The sequence below is a fragment of the Schistocerca gregaria genome, chromosome 11, assembly GCF_023897955.1.
Source record: "Schistocerca gregaria isolate iqSchGreg1 chromosome 11, iqSchGreg1.2, whole genome shotgun sequence".
NCBI lineage: Eukaryota > Metazoa > Arthropoda > Insecta > Orthoptera > Acrididae > Schistocerca > Schistocerca gregaria.
Window position 1 is genome coordinate 27,540,203 of NC_064930.1, and position 18,118 is coordinate 27,558,320.

The window sequence follows — 18,118 nt, forward strand, 5'->3', positions numbered from 1 at the left end:
ACTTGTATAGTTTTTGTTAATGAGCATGGTTCTTCAAACAATGAAAGTTTAAGGGCCCTCATGTACTAGGCTAATTACTTAATGAAGTAATCCAAAGGCTCCTTCAGAGCCAATGCCATTAGATTTGCATTTTGATTAGTTGCTTCAAGCCGAATTTAATCATCATCATTATCATCATCATCATTTAAGATTGATTATGCCTTTCAGCGTTCAGTCTAGAGCATAGCCCCCTTATAAAATTCCTCCACGATCCCGTATTCAGTGCTAACATTGGTGCCTCTTCTGATGTTAAGCCTATTACTTCAAAATCATTCTTAACCGAATCCAGGTACCTTCTCCTTGGTCTGCCCCGACTCCTCCTACCCTCTACTGCTGAACCCATGAGTCTCTTGGGTAACCTTGCTTCTCCCATGCGTGTAACATGACCCCACCATCTAAGCCTGTTCGCCCTGACTGATACATCTAGAGAGTTCGTTCCCAGTTTCTCTTTGATTTCCTCATTGTGGACACCCTCCTGCCATTGTTCCCATCTACTAGTACTTGCAATCATCCTAGCTATTTTCATATCCGTAACCTCGACCTTACTGATAAGGTACCCTGAATCCACCCAGCTTTCGCTTCCATACAACGAAGTTGGTCGAAAGATTGAACGGTGCACAGATAACTTAGTCTCGGTACTGACTTCCTTCTTGCAGAAGAGAGTAGATCGTAGCTGAGCGCTCACTGCGTTAGCTTTGCTACACCTCGCTTCCAGTTCTTTCACTATGTTGCCATCCTGTGAGAATATGCATCCTAAGTACTTGAAACCGTCCACCTGTTCTAACTTTGTTCCTCCTATTTGGCACTCAATCCGTTTATATCTCTTTCCCACTGACATTACTTTCGTTTTGGAGATACTAATCTTCATACCATAGTCCTTACATTTCTGACCTAGCTCTGAAATATTAGTTTGCAAACTTTCAATCGAATCTGCCATCACAACTAAGTCATCGGCATATGCAAGACTGCTTATTTTGTGTTCACACATCTTAATCTCACCCAGCCAGTCTACTGTTTTCAACATATGATCCATATATAATATGAACAACAGTGGGGACAGGTTGCAGCCTTGTCTTACCCCTGAAACTACTCTGAACCATGAACTCAATTTACCGTCAACTCTAACTGCTGCCTGACTATCCATGTAAAGACCTTTAATTGCTTGCAAAAGTTCGTCTCCGATACCATAATCTCGTAGAGCAGACAATAACTTCCTCCTAGGAACCCGATCATATGCCTTTTCTAGATCTATAAAGCATAGATACAATTCCCTGTTCCACTCATAACACTTCTCCATTATTTGCCGTAACGTAAAGATCTGCTCCTGACAACTTCTAAGAGGCCTAAATGCACACTGATTTTCATCCAATTGGTCCTCAACTAATACTCGCACTTTCCTTTCAACAATACCTGAGAAGATTTTACCCACAACGCTAATTAAAGAGATACCTCAGTAGTTGTTACAATATTTTCTGCTTCCATGTTTAAAGATTGGTGTGATTACTGCTTTTGTCCTGTCTGATGGAACCTGTCCCGACCCCCAGGCCATTTCAGTTATCCTGTGTAGCCATTTAAGACCCGACGTTCCACTGCATTTGATGAGTTCCGACTTAATTTCATCCACCCCAGCTGCTTTATTGCACTGCAATCTATTGACTATTTTCTCCACTTCCTCAAATGTGATCCTATTTCCATCATCATTCCTATCCCATTCTACCTCGAAATCTGAAACATTACTGATCGTATTTTAACCTACATTGAGCAACTCTTCAAAATATTCCTTTCATCTGCCCAAGGCATCCACAGGATTCACCAGCAGTTTTCCTGACCCGTCCAAAATACTTGTCATTTCCTTCTTACCTCCCTTTCGAAGATTGCTAATTACATTCCAGAATGGTTTTCCAGCAGCTTGACCCATAGTCTCCAACCTGTTTCCAAAGTCTTCCCAAGATTTCTTCTAGGATGCTGCAGTTATCTGTTTGGCATTGTTTCTTTCTTCAACATAACTTTCTCTGTCTACCTGAGTTCTAGTACGTAGCCATTTTTGATACGCCTTCTTTTTCCTTTTACAGGCTTCCTTGACTGTGTCATTCCACCAAGCTGTTTGCTTCGTCCTACTTTTACACACTACTGTTCCAAGATATCCTTTAGCCACTTCTAGTACTGTGTCCCTGTACCTTGTCCATTCCTTTCCCAATGACTGTAATTGACTACATTCAACTACCTGGTACCTTTCTGAGATCGCTGTTATGTACTTGTGCCTGATTTCCTTATCCTGAAGTTTCTCCACTCTTATCCTCCTACATATGGACCTGACCACCTGCACTTTCGGCCTCACAATCCCAATTTCACTGCAGATTAAATAATGATGTCATCAAAAAATCCCCTGAATACACGTGTGTCCCTCACAGCCTTCCTGATCTGTTATTATACAGTCAATGACAGATCTGGTTCCCCTGCCTTCCCAAGCATACCGGTGAATGTTCTTATGCTTAAAAAAGGAGTTTGTGATTACTAAGCCCATACTGGCACAGAAATCCAAAAGTTGTTTCCCGTTCCTGTTGGCCTCCATATCCTCTCCAAATTTACCCCTAACCTTTTCATATCCTTCTGTTCGATTTCAAATCCTGGCGTTAAAATCACCCAAGAGCAGAACACTGCCCTTGTCCTTTACTCTAACAACTACATCACTGAGTGCCTCATATAAACTATCCATCTTATCTTGATCTGCCCCTTCACAATGCGAATATACAGACACTATCCTAATTTTCTTGCTAGACACTGTCAAATCTATTCACATCAGTCGTTCGTTTACATACCTTATTGCAACTACGCTGGGTTCCATTTCTTCCTGATGTAAAGTCCTACACCCCAATGTGCTATTCCTGCCTTGACTCCTGACAGGTAGACCTTGTATTCTTCCACTTCCTCTTCTTTCTCACCCCTTACCCGAATGTCACTAACAGCTAAAACGTCCAGCCCCATCTTACTTGCAGCCCCCATTGATATTAATAGCTCCCCATCTCATTACCATTTGTCTGCCAAGTCGTATCTTAGGAGTCCCTGGTTTGTCAGTTAGAGGTGGGACTCCGTCACCTGCAAAGGTCCGAGGCAATTTGCTCTGATTGTTCCCAGCATCATATTTAAAATAGCGGGGAAGCAGGTTGCTAGCCTTACTTGCCCCGAGTCCCATTGGGTTTTACCCCTAACGGCTGAGGGACTAACCGGTGGATTTGGTAGTCTTTGCCGTATGAGCACAAAGGTGACCACGACTCAGAATATGTCCGAGATGCCCAGCCTTATTCCAAAGTAACTGGTATCCCGACTGTCGGGACCATCTACATCTACATCACTACTCTGCAGTTCACATTTAAGTGCTTGGCAGAGGGTTCATCGAACCACAATCATACTATCTCTCTACTATTCCACTCCCGAACAGCGAGCGGGAAAAACGAACACCTAAACCTTTCTGTTCGAGCTCTGATTTTATTTTGATGATCATACCTACCTATGTAGGCTGGGCTCAACAAGATATTTTCGCATTCGGAAGAGAAAGTTGGTGACTGAAATTTCGTAAAAAGGTCTCGCCGCGACGAAAAACGTCTATGCTGTAATGACTTCCATCCCAACTCGTGTATCATATCTGCCACACTCTCTCGCCTATAACGCGATAATACAAAACGAGCTGCCCTTCTTTGCACCCTCTCGATGTCCTCCGTCAATCCCACCTGGTAAGGATCCCACACCGCGCAGCAATATTCTAACAGAGGACGAACGAGTGTAGTGTAAGCTGTCTCTTTAGTGGACTTGTTCCATCTTCTAAGTGTCCTGACAATGAAACGCAACCTTTGGCTCGCCTTCCCGACAATATTATCTATGTGGTCCTTCCAACTGAAGTTATTCGTAATTTTAACACCCAGGTACTTAGTTCAATTGACAGCCTTGAGAATTGTACTATTTATCGAGTAATCGAATTCCAACGGATTTCTTTTGGAACTCGTGTGGATCATCTCACACTTTTCGTTATTTAGCGTCAACTGCCACCTGACACACCATACAGCAATCTTTTCTAAATCGCTTTGCAACTGATACTGCTCTTCAGATGATCTTACTAGATGGTAAATTACAGCATAATCTGTGAACAACCTAAGAGAACTGCTCAGATTGTCACCCAGCTCATTTATATAGACCAGGGACAGCAGAGGTCCCAGGACGCTTCCCTGGGGAACACCTGATATCACTTCAGTTTTACTCGATGATTTGCCGTCTATTGCTACGAACTGCGACCTTCCTGACAGGAAATCACGAATCCAGTCGCACAACTGAGACGATACCCCATAGGCCCGCAGCTTGATTAGAAGTCGCTTGTGAGGAACAGTGTCAAAAGCTTTCCGGAAATCTAGAAATACGGAATCAACTTGAGATCTCCTGTCGATAGCGGCCATTACTTCGTGCGAATATAGAGCTAGCTGCGTTGCACAAGAGCGATGTTTTCTGAAGCCATGCTGATTACGTGTCAATAGATCGTTCCCTTCGAGGTGATTCATAATGTTTGAATACAGTATATGCTCCAAAACCCTACTGCAAACCGACGTCAATGATATAGGTCTGTAGTTAAATGGATTACTCCTACTACCCTTCTTGAACACTGGTGCGACCTGCGCAATTTTCCAATCTGTAGGTACAGATCTATCGGTGAGCGAGCGGTTGTATATGAGTGCTAAGTAGGGAGCTATAGTATCAGCGTAATCTGAAAGGAACCTAATCGGTATACAATCTGGACCTGAAGACCTGCCCGTATCAAGCGATTTGAGTTGCTTCGCAACCCCTAAGGTATCTACTTCTAAGAAACTCATGCTAGCAGATGTTCGTGTTTCAAATTCTGGAATATTCCATTCGTCTTTCCTGGTGAAGGAATTTCGGAAAACTGCGTTCAATAACTCCGCTTTAGCGGCACAGTCGTCGATAACAGTACCATCGGCACTGCGCAGCGAAGGTATTGACTGCGTCTTGCCGCTTGTGTACTTTACATACGACCAGAATTTCTTCGGATTTTCTACCAAATTTCGAGACAATGTTTCGTTGTGGAACCTATTAAAGGCATCTCGCATCGAAGTACGTGCCAAATTTCGCGCGTCTGTAAATTTTAGCCCATCTTCAGGATTTCGCGTTCTTCTGAACTTCGCATGCTTTTTCCGTTGCCTCTGCAACAGCGTTCGGACCTTTTTTGTGTACCACGGGGGATCCGTTCCATCTCTTACCAATTTATGAGGTATGAATATCTCAATTGCTGTTGCTACTATATCTTTGAATTTGAGCCACATCTCGTCTACATTCGGATAGTCAGTTCGGAAGGAATGGAAATTGTCTTTTAGGAAGGCTTCTAGTGGCACTTTATCCGCTTTTTTAAATAAAATTATTTTGCGTTTGTTTCTGATGGATTTGGAAGAAATGGTATTGAGCCTAGCTACAATGACCTTGTGATCACTAATCCCTGTATCAGTCATGATGCTCTCTATCAGCTCTGGATTGTTTGTGGCCAAGAGGTCAAGTGTGTTTTCGCAACAATTTACAATTCGCGTGGGTTCGTGGACTAACTGCTCGAAATAATTTTCGGAGAATGCATTTAGGACAATCTCGGAAGACGTTTTCTGCCTACCACCGGTTTTAAACAAGTATTTTTGCCAACATACCGAGGATAGGTTGAAGTCCCCACCAACTATAACCGTATGAGTGGGGTATTTATTTGTTACGAGACTCAAATATTCTCTGAACTGTTCAGCAACTATATCATCGGAGTCTGGGGGTCGGTAGAAGGATCCAATTATTAACTTAGTTCGGCTGAACACCGTCTGAGACTTCGTAAAAATTTCTGCAGAACTTATTTCAGGCTTTAGCCAGCTTTCTGTACCTATAACGATATCAGCTTGTGTGCTTTCTATTGGCGCTTGAAGCTCAGGGACTTTTCCAGCGCAACTACAACAATTTACAACTATAATTCCGACTGTTCCTTGATCCAAGCACGTCCTGTAATTGCCAAGCACCCTTTGACATTGCAGCCCATTCCGCACTTTCCCGAGGCCTTCTAACCTAAAAAACCGCCCAGTCCACGCCACACAGCCTCCGCTACCCGTGTAGCCGCCAGCTGAGTGTAGTGAACTCCTGACCTATTCAGCGGAACCCGAAACCCCACCACCCTATGGCGCAAGTCAAGGAATCTGCAGCCAATACGGTCGCAAAACCGTCTGAGCCTCTGATTCAGACCCTCCACCCGGCTCTGCACCAAAGGTCCGCAGTCGGTTCTGTCAACGATGCTGCGGATGGTGAGCTCTGCCTTCATCTCGTAAGCAAGACCGGCAGCCTTCACCAAATCAGATAGCCGCTGGAATCCAGAGAGAATTTCCTCAGATCCAAAGCGACACACGTCATTAGTGCCGACATGTGCCACCACCTGCAGCTGGCTGCACCCTGTGCTCTTCATGGCATCCGGAAGGACCCTTTCCACATCAGGAATGACTCCTCCCGGAATGCACACGGAGTGCACACTGGATTTCTTCGCCTCCTTAGCCGCCGTATCCCTAAGGGGCCCCATTACGCGCCTAACATTGGAGCTCCCAACTATCCAGACCACTTACTTGGCCAATCATACGTTGCCGAGTTTAAGAAAGAAATATTTACTGTCTTAGCTATTCTAAAGCAAGGTGGTTAATGCGCTGTCATGGAGACCCTATACCACACTATGTGATCAAAAGTTTCCGGACACCCGCAAAAACATACGTTTTTCACATTAGGTGCATTGTGCTGCCACCTACTGTCAGATACTCCACATCAACGACCTCAGTAGTCATTAGACTCCGTGAGAGAGCAGAATGGGGCGCTCCGCTGAACTTACGGACTTCGAAGTCGTCATTTGATTGGGTGTCACTTGGGTCATACCTCTGTACGCGATATTCCCACAAGCGTTAACATCCCTAGGTAAGCCTAAACGTGAAGGGACACGTACAGCAGAAAAGCGTACAGGTAGACTGACAGAGGCCGCCGACAGTCGAAGAGGGTCGTGATGTGTCATAGGCAGTCACCTATCCAGACCATCACACAGGAATTCCAAACTGCATCAGGATCCTCTGCAAGTACCGTGACAGTTAGGTGGGAGGCTGCTCACGGGCCACACATCACGCCGGTGAACGCCAATGCGTGGTGTCAGGAGCGTAAACATTGGACGATTGGACGGTGGAATAACGTTGTGTGGAGTGACGAATCACGGCACACAACGTGGCGATCCGACGGCAGGGTGTGCGTATGGCGAATGCCCGGTGAACGTCATCTGCCAGCGTATTGTACTACCAACAGTAAAATTTGGAGGCCGTGGTGTTACGGCGTGGTCGTGTTTTTCGTGAAGGGGGCTTGCACCCATTGTTGTCTTCCGTGGCACTATACCAGCACAGGCGTACACTGATGTTTTAAGCTGGCCGAGCGGTCCTAGGCGCTTCAGTCCGGAACCGCGCCACCGCTACGGTCGCAGGTTCGAATCCTGCCTCGGGCATGGATGTGTGTGGTGTCCTTAGCTACGATTAAGTAGTTCTAAGTTGTAGGGGACTGATGACCTCAGATGTTAAGTCGCACAGTGCACAGAGCCATTTGAAGCACCTGTGATGTTTTAAGCACTTCCTTGCAGCTTTCAACACGGTCGAGCGGCTGTTCATAGTGCACGGCCTCTGGCGGGGTGGTAACTCGACAACGACATCCCTGTAATGGACTGGCCCGCACGGAGTCCTGACCTGAATCCTACAGAACACCTTCGGGATGTTTTGGAACGCCGACTTCGTGCCAGGTCTCACCGACCTACATCCATACCTCTCCTCAGTGCAGCACTCCGTGGAGAATGGGCTGCCATTCCGCAAGAAACCTTCCAGCACCTGACCGAATGTATGTCTGCGATGGTGGAAGCTGTCATCAAGGCTAAAGGTGGATCAACATCGTACTGAATTCCAGCATTGCTGGTGGAGGGCGTCACGCACTTGTAATTAATTTCAGCCAGGTGTGCAGCTACTTTTGATGACATAGTGTATAACGTTCGCATCGATTGGCGCTTAAGGCGGTCGGTGATACCGTTGCACTGGATGCGAAAGATACTGAGTCAGTGACAGCGTGAAAACCAAAGTACAGGTGTCTCCTTTATCGACTCAGCTGTGGCTGGGAACGAAACTGCGCCGTGTCACTATGCTCCCGAGTCAAAAACACAGTCTGTGGGATGACGCCAAACGCGTTCTCCAGCTTCCAAAAAATTCCAAACTTCACTCCTTCCCTGTGTGGGACCGGAAAGGAGTCTTGCTGGTCGATTTCACTCCCAAAGGGGCCACCATCAGGGCTGCCGCATATCGTGAGCCAGTACAAAAATTGCGGAAAAAAATCGAAGTTGGTAGAAATTCGTCTTTCGGTAAGAAGATCAATGCGCTATGTATTCGAATTACACCGTTATTCCTTAGTGGAGGTATTGCCGAGAACCCATTTAAATTCTCTGAACGCGTCGAAAGCTTCTATCGATCAGTCTGGTGTGGCAACGGAGGACAGCAAAACGAAATGCGAAATTCGAAGTTTCGGCGTTGAAGAAATCACTCACGTAGGAGGACCGTACAAACATACCTCAATCTCACCGTTCACAGACTCCCGCATGGAGGACGTAGACTTAGACACCACTGGCGTAGAGAAACAGGTGAAATAACGGAATATAAATAAATGGCTGTGTGCTGGTGGATGCTAAGTCGATATTACACACAGTGCTGTGAGGCATTGACCCTTACATAACGATATTTGTTTACGGTTCATTTAAATTGTTTATAATATTTTGCTTTAAAATTTTCGCGTATTGGTACAATATTTTCTGTATATGTAAAGTGTGCTATACTGGAGGTTGAAGCTGTTTGCATTGTACGTGACTAAAGTATATAAAATACTATGTAAATCGTTTATTATGTTAAATAATTTTCTGATGACCTTTCGTATTTAAAAGTATTTGTGCGTATAAATTGTTCATGTTAAAGTAAATTTGACAATTGTAAGAAGTGGTCACGCTTAGGAACAATGTAAGAAACAGGTGTTATGTGAAAGCCAATGTGCTTTTGTTTGAAACGAAAGTGTCTCTGGGGAATGGAAAAGGTGATAAGGGCGAATTGGCGCGCTACGTAGCTCGGGGCGAGAGAAGTGTAAGACACACAGTCTGTAGGCAGCGGTGATTGAGGCGCCACCTTTGTGGAGCAGGAGGAGCTTTACCGGAAAGTTTGCACAAAAGTGCCTCGCATGAAGACTCGGAACTGCTTACGGCACAGCTGCGAGTTGTTGGGCTGCTGTATGTAGAACTGAACGAAGCCAACAATACAAACTGTGCCCGCATATCGAGACACTAGGAGCCCGTGCTGTGGGTAGCGAAGCCGCCACAATTGTTCGACACATCCACGCCTACAGGTTCCAGATGAGATCCTTATAATAAAATTGCTTTTGTCTCATTTTCTAATCTAATTCCCACAGCATCACCCGATTTAATTAGACTACATTCCATTATTCTCGTTTTGCTTTTGTTGATTGTAACGTTCCCTCTTTCTGTTTATTTAGGTTTGATTTGTTTGATTGTTATTCTTTATTTCTATTATTCGGAATCCTTTTTTTTTATTAAATTGAGTCTGAAACTTACGTAATAAATACTTCGCGTAAAGTACGATTTGCAGCATAAACAAAATTTAATTTCGGAAATGTAATCCACTGAATATTAAAAGTAAAGCTTTTGAACAACGCGCGTGACTGACTAGATACATTCAGAGGGTACGTACATTCGCGTGCGAGTGGTTGCGGTCTGATGAGAAATTTTCATTGTGAAATAATTTCGTCGTACCACACTCGGAGATTGCGAACGTACATTCAGAGTAGAGGCACGTACGTTCTATCATTCCCCGTGGCCTGGGTAAAAGAATGGCAATTATTTAAATCTAAGAGTATTTCTTTTGCATCGGACTAGTATTTTTATAAGAAAAACAAGATTGCAGGTTCTGAATGTCTCGGCAAAACGAATCGGAAGTAATTTTAGCGGCCACGAAAGGAAAGTAGAGAGCACAATCACGCACCTCTATTGTTGAGCAGCGCCGTTTTGAAGATCTTCGGTTCCATCTAAAACTCGCCTTCTCTGCTTGACATAAAAACTCCATAGGCATGGGAATAAGGCTTGTTGTGCGATGAAAAATAATATAAAACACATCTTGCGTCTTTTAACTCATTCATTTACCACACACACACACACACACACACTAGTAATTAGACAGTACGACATCCCACCAGCCCATCAGAACAAAAAGTAGTCGTTCATACAAGAAATAAAAAACGAAGGGCGAAATTGTTCCTATGTCTCTCAAAGATAAAAAGTTTTCCAGATATTTCTCTGGTGTGTCACTGGAACAATTTTTCAGCACCTCTGCGATTAAATCACAATATTTTCAGTTCCTTTACATGATGTTCATCTTATATCCTCCTTTCAAGACCGTGTCCATTACGTTCAGCTGCTCTTCCAAGTCCATTGCTGTCTCTGACAGAACTACAATGTCATCGGCGAACCTCAAAGTTTTTATATTTTGTCCGTGGATTTCAATTCCTACTCCCAACTTTTCTTTTGTTTCCTTTCCTGCTTGCTCAATATACAGATTGAATAACATTGCGGATAGCCTGCAACCCTGTCTCACTCCCTTCCCAACCACTGCTTCCCTTTCACAGCCCTCGACTCTTGTAACTGCCTTCTGGTCTCTCTACAAATTGTAAATAGCCTTTCGCTCCCTGTATTTGACCCCTGCCACCTTCAGAACTTGAAAGAGAGTATTGCAATCAATATTGTCAAAAGCTTTCTGTAAGTCTACAAATGGTAGAAACGTGGGTTTACCCTTTCTCAAACTATCTTCTAAGATGAATCGTAGGGTCAGTATTGCCTCACGTGTTGCAACATTCCTACGGGATCCAAACTGATCTTCCCCGAGGTCGCCTTCTACTAGTTTTTCCATTCGTCTGTAAAGAATTCGCGTTAGTATTTTGCATCCGTGACTTATTAAACTGATTGTTCGGTAATTTTCACATCTGTCAACACCTGCTTTCTTTGGGATTGGAATTATTATATTCTTCTTGAAGTCTGAGGGTATTTCGCCTGTTTCATACATCTTGCTCACCAGATGGTAGAGTTTTGTCAGGACTGGCTCTCCCAAGGCCGTCAGTAGTTCTAATGGAATGTTATCTACTCCGGGGGCCTTGTTTCGACTCAGGTCTTTCAGTGCTCTGTCAAACTCTTCACGCAGTATCGTATCTCCCATTTCATCTTCATCTACATCCTCTTCCATTTCCATAATATTGTCCTCAAGTACATCGCCCTTGTATAGACCCTCTATATACTCCTTCCACCTTTCTGTTTTCCCTTCTTTGCTTAGAACTGGGTTTCCATCTGAGCTCTTGATATTCATACACATGGTTCTCTTCTCTCCAAAGGTCTCTTTAATTTTTCTGTAGGCAGTATCTATCTTACCCCTAGTGAGATAAGCTTCTACATCCTTACATTTGTCCTCTAGCCATCCCTGTTTAGCCATTTTGCACTTCCTGTCGATCTCATTTTTGAGACGTCTGTATTCCTTTTTGCCTGCTTCATTTACTGCATTTTTATATTTTCTCCTTTCATCAATTAAATTCAATATTTCTTCTGTTACCCAACGATTTCTACTAGCCCTCGTCTTTTTACCTACTTGATCCTCTGCTCCCTTCACTACTTCATCCCTCAAAGCCAACCATTCTTCTTCTACCGTATTTCTTTCCCCCATTCCTGTCAATTGCTCTTATGCTCTCCCTGAAACTCTGTACAACCTCTGGTTCTTTTAGTTTAGCCAGGTCCCATCTCCTTAATTTCCCACCTTTTTGCAGTTTCTTTAGTTTTAATCTACAGGTCATAACCAATAGATTGTGGTCAGAGTCCACATCTGCCCCTGGAAATGTCTTACAATTTAAAACCTGGGCCCTAAATCTCTGTCTTACCATTATATAATCTATCTGATACTTTTTAGTATCTCCAGGATTCTTCCATGTATACAACCTTCTTTTATGATTCTTGGACCAAGTGTTACCTCTGATTAAGTTATGCTCTATGCAATATTCTACCAGACGGTTTCTCCCATTGCATATTCACCTACTACGTTTCCTTCTCTTCCTGTTCCTACTATCGAATTCCAGTCACCCATGACTATTAAATTTTCGTCTGCCTTTACGATCTGAATAAATTCTTTTATCTCATCATGCATTTCTTCAATTCAGAGCTAGTTGGCATATAAACTTGTACTTATGTAGTAGGCGTGGGCTTTGTGTCTATCTTGGCCACAATAATGCATTCACTATGCTGTTTGTAGTAAGTTAGCCGCACTCATATTTTTTATTTATTATTAAACCTACTCCTGTATTACCCGTATTTGATTTTGTATTTATAACCCTGTGTTGACCTGACCGAAAGTCTTGTTCCTCCTGCCACCGAACTTCACTAATTCCCACTATATCTAACTTTAACCTATCCATTTCCCTTTTTAAATTTTCTAACCTACGTGCCCGATTAAGGGATCTGACATTCCACGCTCCGATCCGTAGAACGCCAGTTTTCTTTCTCCTGATAACGACATCCTCTTGAGTAGTCCCCGCCCGGAGATCCGAATGGGGGACTATTTTACCTCCGGAATATTTTACCCAAGAGGATGCCATCATCATTTAATCATACAGTAAAGCTGCATGTCCTCGGGAAAAATTACGGCTGTAGTTTCCCCTTGCTTTCAGCCGTTCGCAGTACCAGCACAGCAAGGCCGAAAAACCACAAAAAACCTTAATGTATGGAAATATGAAGGAAACCGAAAATGGATTTTTTTCGACGAGGACCACGGTGTGGTCCCCTTAAACGAGCTGACGCAGCTGTTACCATTGGCTGGGATCCGCGGCTTGCACAGGCCGGCGCTGGGAGTTCGCCGCCGGTCCGTTACGCACAGTGGGTGAGGCGTTGAGCGGCCGCGCCGACGTTTCGTAACCGGCTGGCTGGGGCGCTCCATGGATCCGTTCGACCGTCACGAACGCCTCCGCTCGTCGCGGGTCGCTCTGAAAAAATTCCCCACATCTGACACTGCACAAGTATTGATACGAGGTCGCTTGAAACCTCTTTCAATCGTCAGCAGCTTTGTGTCACGTGACTCTCCGTATAAATAGGCACGCGCAAACGCTATTCGCTCAGTCTCCGACTCGCCTTGAAGATGGCTGGGAGGTTTCTAGCCGAAATATCGCAAGAAGAATTGTCGCCGTCCTGGGTACACGCCCGAAAGATGATGGAACAACATTTTATCCTGTTTGGCGTAGTTTTTATTAACTTTTCACATTACACTTTAATTTCATAGATTGAAGTGTCAGGAAATGAAATCTTTTCTTAATTCTCTTTCCTAATATAATAAACGGAATGGACAGTGTCTTCAAAGGAGGATAGAACATAAATATCAACAAAAGCAAAACGGAGATAATGGAATGTAGTCGAATTAAGTCGGGTGATGCTAAAGGAATTAGATTAGGAAATGAGACACTTAAAGTAGTAAAGGAGTTGTAGTATTTGCGAAGCAAAATAACTGATGATGGCCGAAGTAGAGAGGATATAAAATGTAGACTGGCAATGGCAAGGAAAGCGTTTCTGAAGAAGAGAAATTTGTTAACATCGAGTATAGATTTAAGTGTCAGGAAGTCTTTCCTGAAAGTATTTGTATGGAGTGTACCCATGTATGGAAGTGAAACATCGACAATAAATAGTTTGGGCAAGAAGAGAATAGAAGCTTTCGAAATGTGGTACTACAGAAGAATACTGAAGATTAGATGGGTAGATCACATAAGTAGTGAGGAGGTATTAAATAGAATTGGGGAGAGGAGAAATTTGAGGCACAACTTGACCAGAAGAAGGCACCGGTTGGTAGGACATGTTCTGAGGCATCAAGGGATCACAAATTTAGTATTGGAGGGCAGCGTGGAGGGTAAAAATCGTAGAGGGAGACCAAGAGATGAATACAGTAAGCAGATTCAGAAGGATGTAGGCTGCAGTAAGTACTGGGAGATGAAGAAGATTGCACAGGATAGAGTAGCGTGGAGAGCTGCATCAAACCAGTCTCTGGACTGAAGACCACAACAACAAGATGTCGGAAACGCATAAAGATATGAAGAACAATTTCAAAGTTGTTGCGATCTTAGGAGTACATCGTAAAAATTAGAGCCATTTGCTGTGCATACCCCTCTCTACATCCGCGGCTGGGTTTTGCTCCGCAGCTAACGAGAATAAGTTAAAAAAAAAAGAAGAACAAAGAGAGACTGACAGCATTTTGATGGGTTATCCGAGGAACGATCGATGAACCAAGTTCCATGGAGGCCAAAATGACGATGATGGGGTCCCATACCCCGAGGAGCGTAGGGGGAGATGCGGGAGAGCCGCACGGCCGTTCTAGGCGAGATCCAGGTGGAGGTGGTTCGCCGTCGCCTTCCTCCGACGTAACAACATCCAGTCATCTCGAAGCGGGGAAAGTGGCTGACCCTGCCGGGAATCGAACGCAGGCCCCACGCGCAGGAAGCGAGAGCGCTGCCGCAAAACCACGAGCAGCGGACGGACACCAAGACAGAAGCAGCCGATCTGCTCCACTTGCCGAAGCAGGGGGACGTGTGCCATATTCGTACTTTGAGCCTGTAGCGTGGGAGAGCGCGACTGAGACGGCCCTTCTGCAGTGCACGCAGGTGTCGCCTAGCCGACGGTCCAGCCAATACAGCTGACCCTACGTTTTCAACACCAGCAGAACCCGCGGCACGAGCACCGCAAAATCCCGATTTTATGCGCGGCGTTTTCGAACACATTAGGTACGCATGCGGTCGCGTGCTTACCGTTTAATGCCAAAGGTTGGTCCAAATATTTACCCATTAGCAAAACGTCTTGGGGGACACGGGAATGGCAGGGCCACCAGTCGCACAGGTTAATTTCAAATTTAGATTTGAAAAGATGAAAGAAGTCAGCAGTGTTAAGACTGACGACACTAGTACAAAGTCTTGCGACGTGTGTGACCTGCACACAGAAGTTGCAGTCGAGAAGAAGAAGGAGGAGGAGAAGAAGAAAGTGTTGCAGTGGAAACGCAGGCAAATCGCATGCCCTCGGTCTGAAGACGTGTCGTAGACTACAGACATGTTCAAATTATTAGAGTAAAAACGTTTTCTGCAAAACTTTACATTTATTACACATTTACATCCACATGCAGATTATATTTTGACGTTGAATACTTTGTATGCATGGATTCGTTCTTAACCATCATTTTTATCCTGTTTGGCACAGTTTTTATTACCTTTTCACATGATACTTTAATATGATTGTCATGGTACCACACTTTCTCTAGTTTCTCCGTGAGATCTTGTTTGGTGGTTATTGTAAATTTCCTTATGCTCTATTCCACAATAGCCCATAAATTTTAACTTGTGTTGATGTCACGGCTATTGCCTGACCAGGGCAACACTTTCAGTTGGTTTTCCTCCAGGTACTTGGAAACACTTTTGGCTTTGTGGCTAGGGGACCCATCAAGCATAAAAATGGCATCTTTTTTAGGAAACCACTCATTTATTTGGGGGAAAAGTTGCTTTTCAAGGATTTCTTTATATTGTTCATACATCATTGTCCCTATAATAATGCATAATCTAGAATGAGATTTTCACCTGAAGCGGAGCGTGCGCTGATATCAAACTTACTGGCAGATTAAAAGTGTGTGCCGGATCGAGAGTCGAACTCGGGACCTTTGCCTTTCGCGAGCAAGTGCTCTACCAGCTGAGCTACCCAAGCACGACTCACAGCTTTACTTCTGCCAGTACCTCATCTCCTACTTTCCAAACTTCACAGAAGCTCTCCTGCGAACCTTGCAGAAGTAGCACTCCTGAAAGGAAGGAAGGATACTGCGGAGACATGGCTTAGCCACAGCCTGGGGAATGTTTCCAGCATGAGATTTTAATGTTTAGTCTGCCAGCTCCTTTCACACACTCAGCTTTCAGCTGTTCTCCAGGTCTGCGACGAACACACTGGCTGCTCTCTTCCATCACAGTGAATACAGATTCGTCACTGAAGCTTACCTGAAGCACGTGTACAAAACTGATAGTTAGAAAAGTTCGGAATAGTAGCGCAGGAGACCTCAGCAGTCACAAAATTGAAATGTGCATTTCTTCAGTTTCAGTACAACATCATAATTTCAAGCGAAAACTGCTAACTTCAGAGATCAGAGCCCAATGAAAGTAACATAAATAAAAAAAAATATAGTGTACAGCATTTGTTTTGTATCGGAAGTGCATAACGGTAAAGATTTAACGTACCTGTATTGCGTCAGATGAATGAAACTCGTAAGCAGTTGTTTACTTGTGACGTGCAAAAAGTGTGAGACGTATTAGTACTTCTCGTCACTTCTTCAAACTCCTTGCATGTCCCGAGTAAACAACTGCTTACGACTTTCAAAAATCAGGTAATGTTAAATGTAGGCTACTGTAATAACGAGGAAATATGACAAGAAAACTATCTTATCCCTTATACCCCACAGGCCTATTAAAAACTGTCTTGGAGAGTACCTACAAGTATTTACTACGAACAATGTTACGGCAACCACGACAAGTGCGGAAATCGTGCTTCCAACTTGCCTGCGTCAACAGTCAGCCAGTAATACTGAACCCAAAATAGCGCCTAGTGTTCAGTTTCCGAATGAAATAAAGTTTCACGCTATAGAGTCGAATGGGCATGGCACAACAATTGCAGGAACTTTCCGTTTCCAGCAAGGACAGTCAGATATTGGCTTCAGAAAAGCTTGTGATGCTACCAATATGCACGCAAACGCTAACTACGTACTAAACACGATATGCAGGTAAATCGAACATCAACAACGCATAACAAGTCTCTCAATAATACAAATACCTTTTAATCGTTTCCGAAAGTCCTCTGAACTGCAATTCAACTCAAAAGCACGGAAAACGTAGGAAGCGCGAGAGACGTTTGGCAGAAAAATGGCGCCAAAACTAATCGACCAATCACTGGCAACTTCATCTATGGCGACTCTCTCCCTATACAGGCTGTGTAGGGCACGAGTTCTTTGGGGAACACCGTCCAGCGCGCAGTGTCGAATGCAGTTGTTAAAGTACAGGGTGTATCAAAAAGAATAATCAAATTTTAAAAAAAGAATCATGGTTGAGACATGTGCGTGAACAAAGAACTTTGGAACGACGAAATTCTCGAGTTTTACACGCTTCCCGCTATGTAGTAGCACTGTTCTAGTAAAAATGGTGTCGCGACAACAGGATGCGCCGGCGGCGGCGGGGGTGGCCGAGCGGTTCTAGGCGCTACAGCCTGGAGCCGTGCGACCGCTACGGTGGCAGGTTCGAATCCTGCCTCGGGCATGGATGTGTGTGCTGTCCATAGGTTAGTTAGGTTTAAGCAGTTGTAAGTTCTAGGGGACTGATGTGCTCAGATTCATTTGAACAATTTTTTTTGTATGGCTATGGGGGGGTGACGCGCGACCACACGCTGCAGGGCCTCCGGCTCTGACGCCCGCTGTTCGTTCCTCTCTTCGTCAGGCCAGTCCACTCAATCGAGCAGTTCTACTTTCGTATGAAGCACGCGCGGCCGCGTCACCGTATTGTATACCAGCACTGTTCAATAAAGAGTGACCGTAACGTTTTTACGACATACCTCTACCCATCCTCGTAGTTTTGACGGCCCTCTGAACGTAGTCTCCCACGAATGCGACGCACCTGACCCAGCGTTTCTGCCAGTCTTCAGATACGTGCTGCAAACCATTTTCTGAGAGCTCCTTCAAAATCGCCTCTGCGGCCTTCACCACTGCTTCTGACGATTGTGTTCAAATGTGTCTGAAATCTTATGGGACTTAACTGCTAAGGTCATCAGTCCCTAAGCTTACACACCTAAGGACAAACACAGATAGCCATGCCCGACGGAGGACTCGGACCTCCGCCGGGTCCAGCCGCACAGTCCGTGACTGCA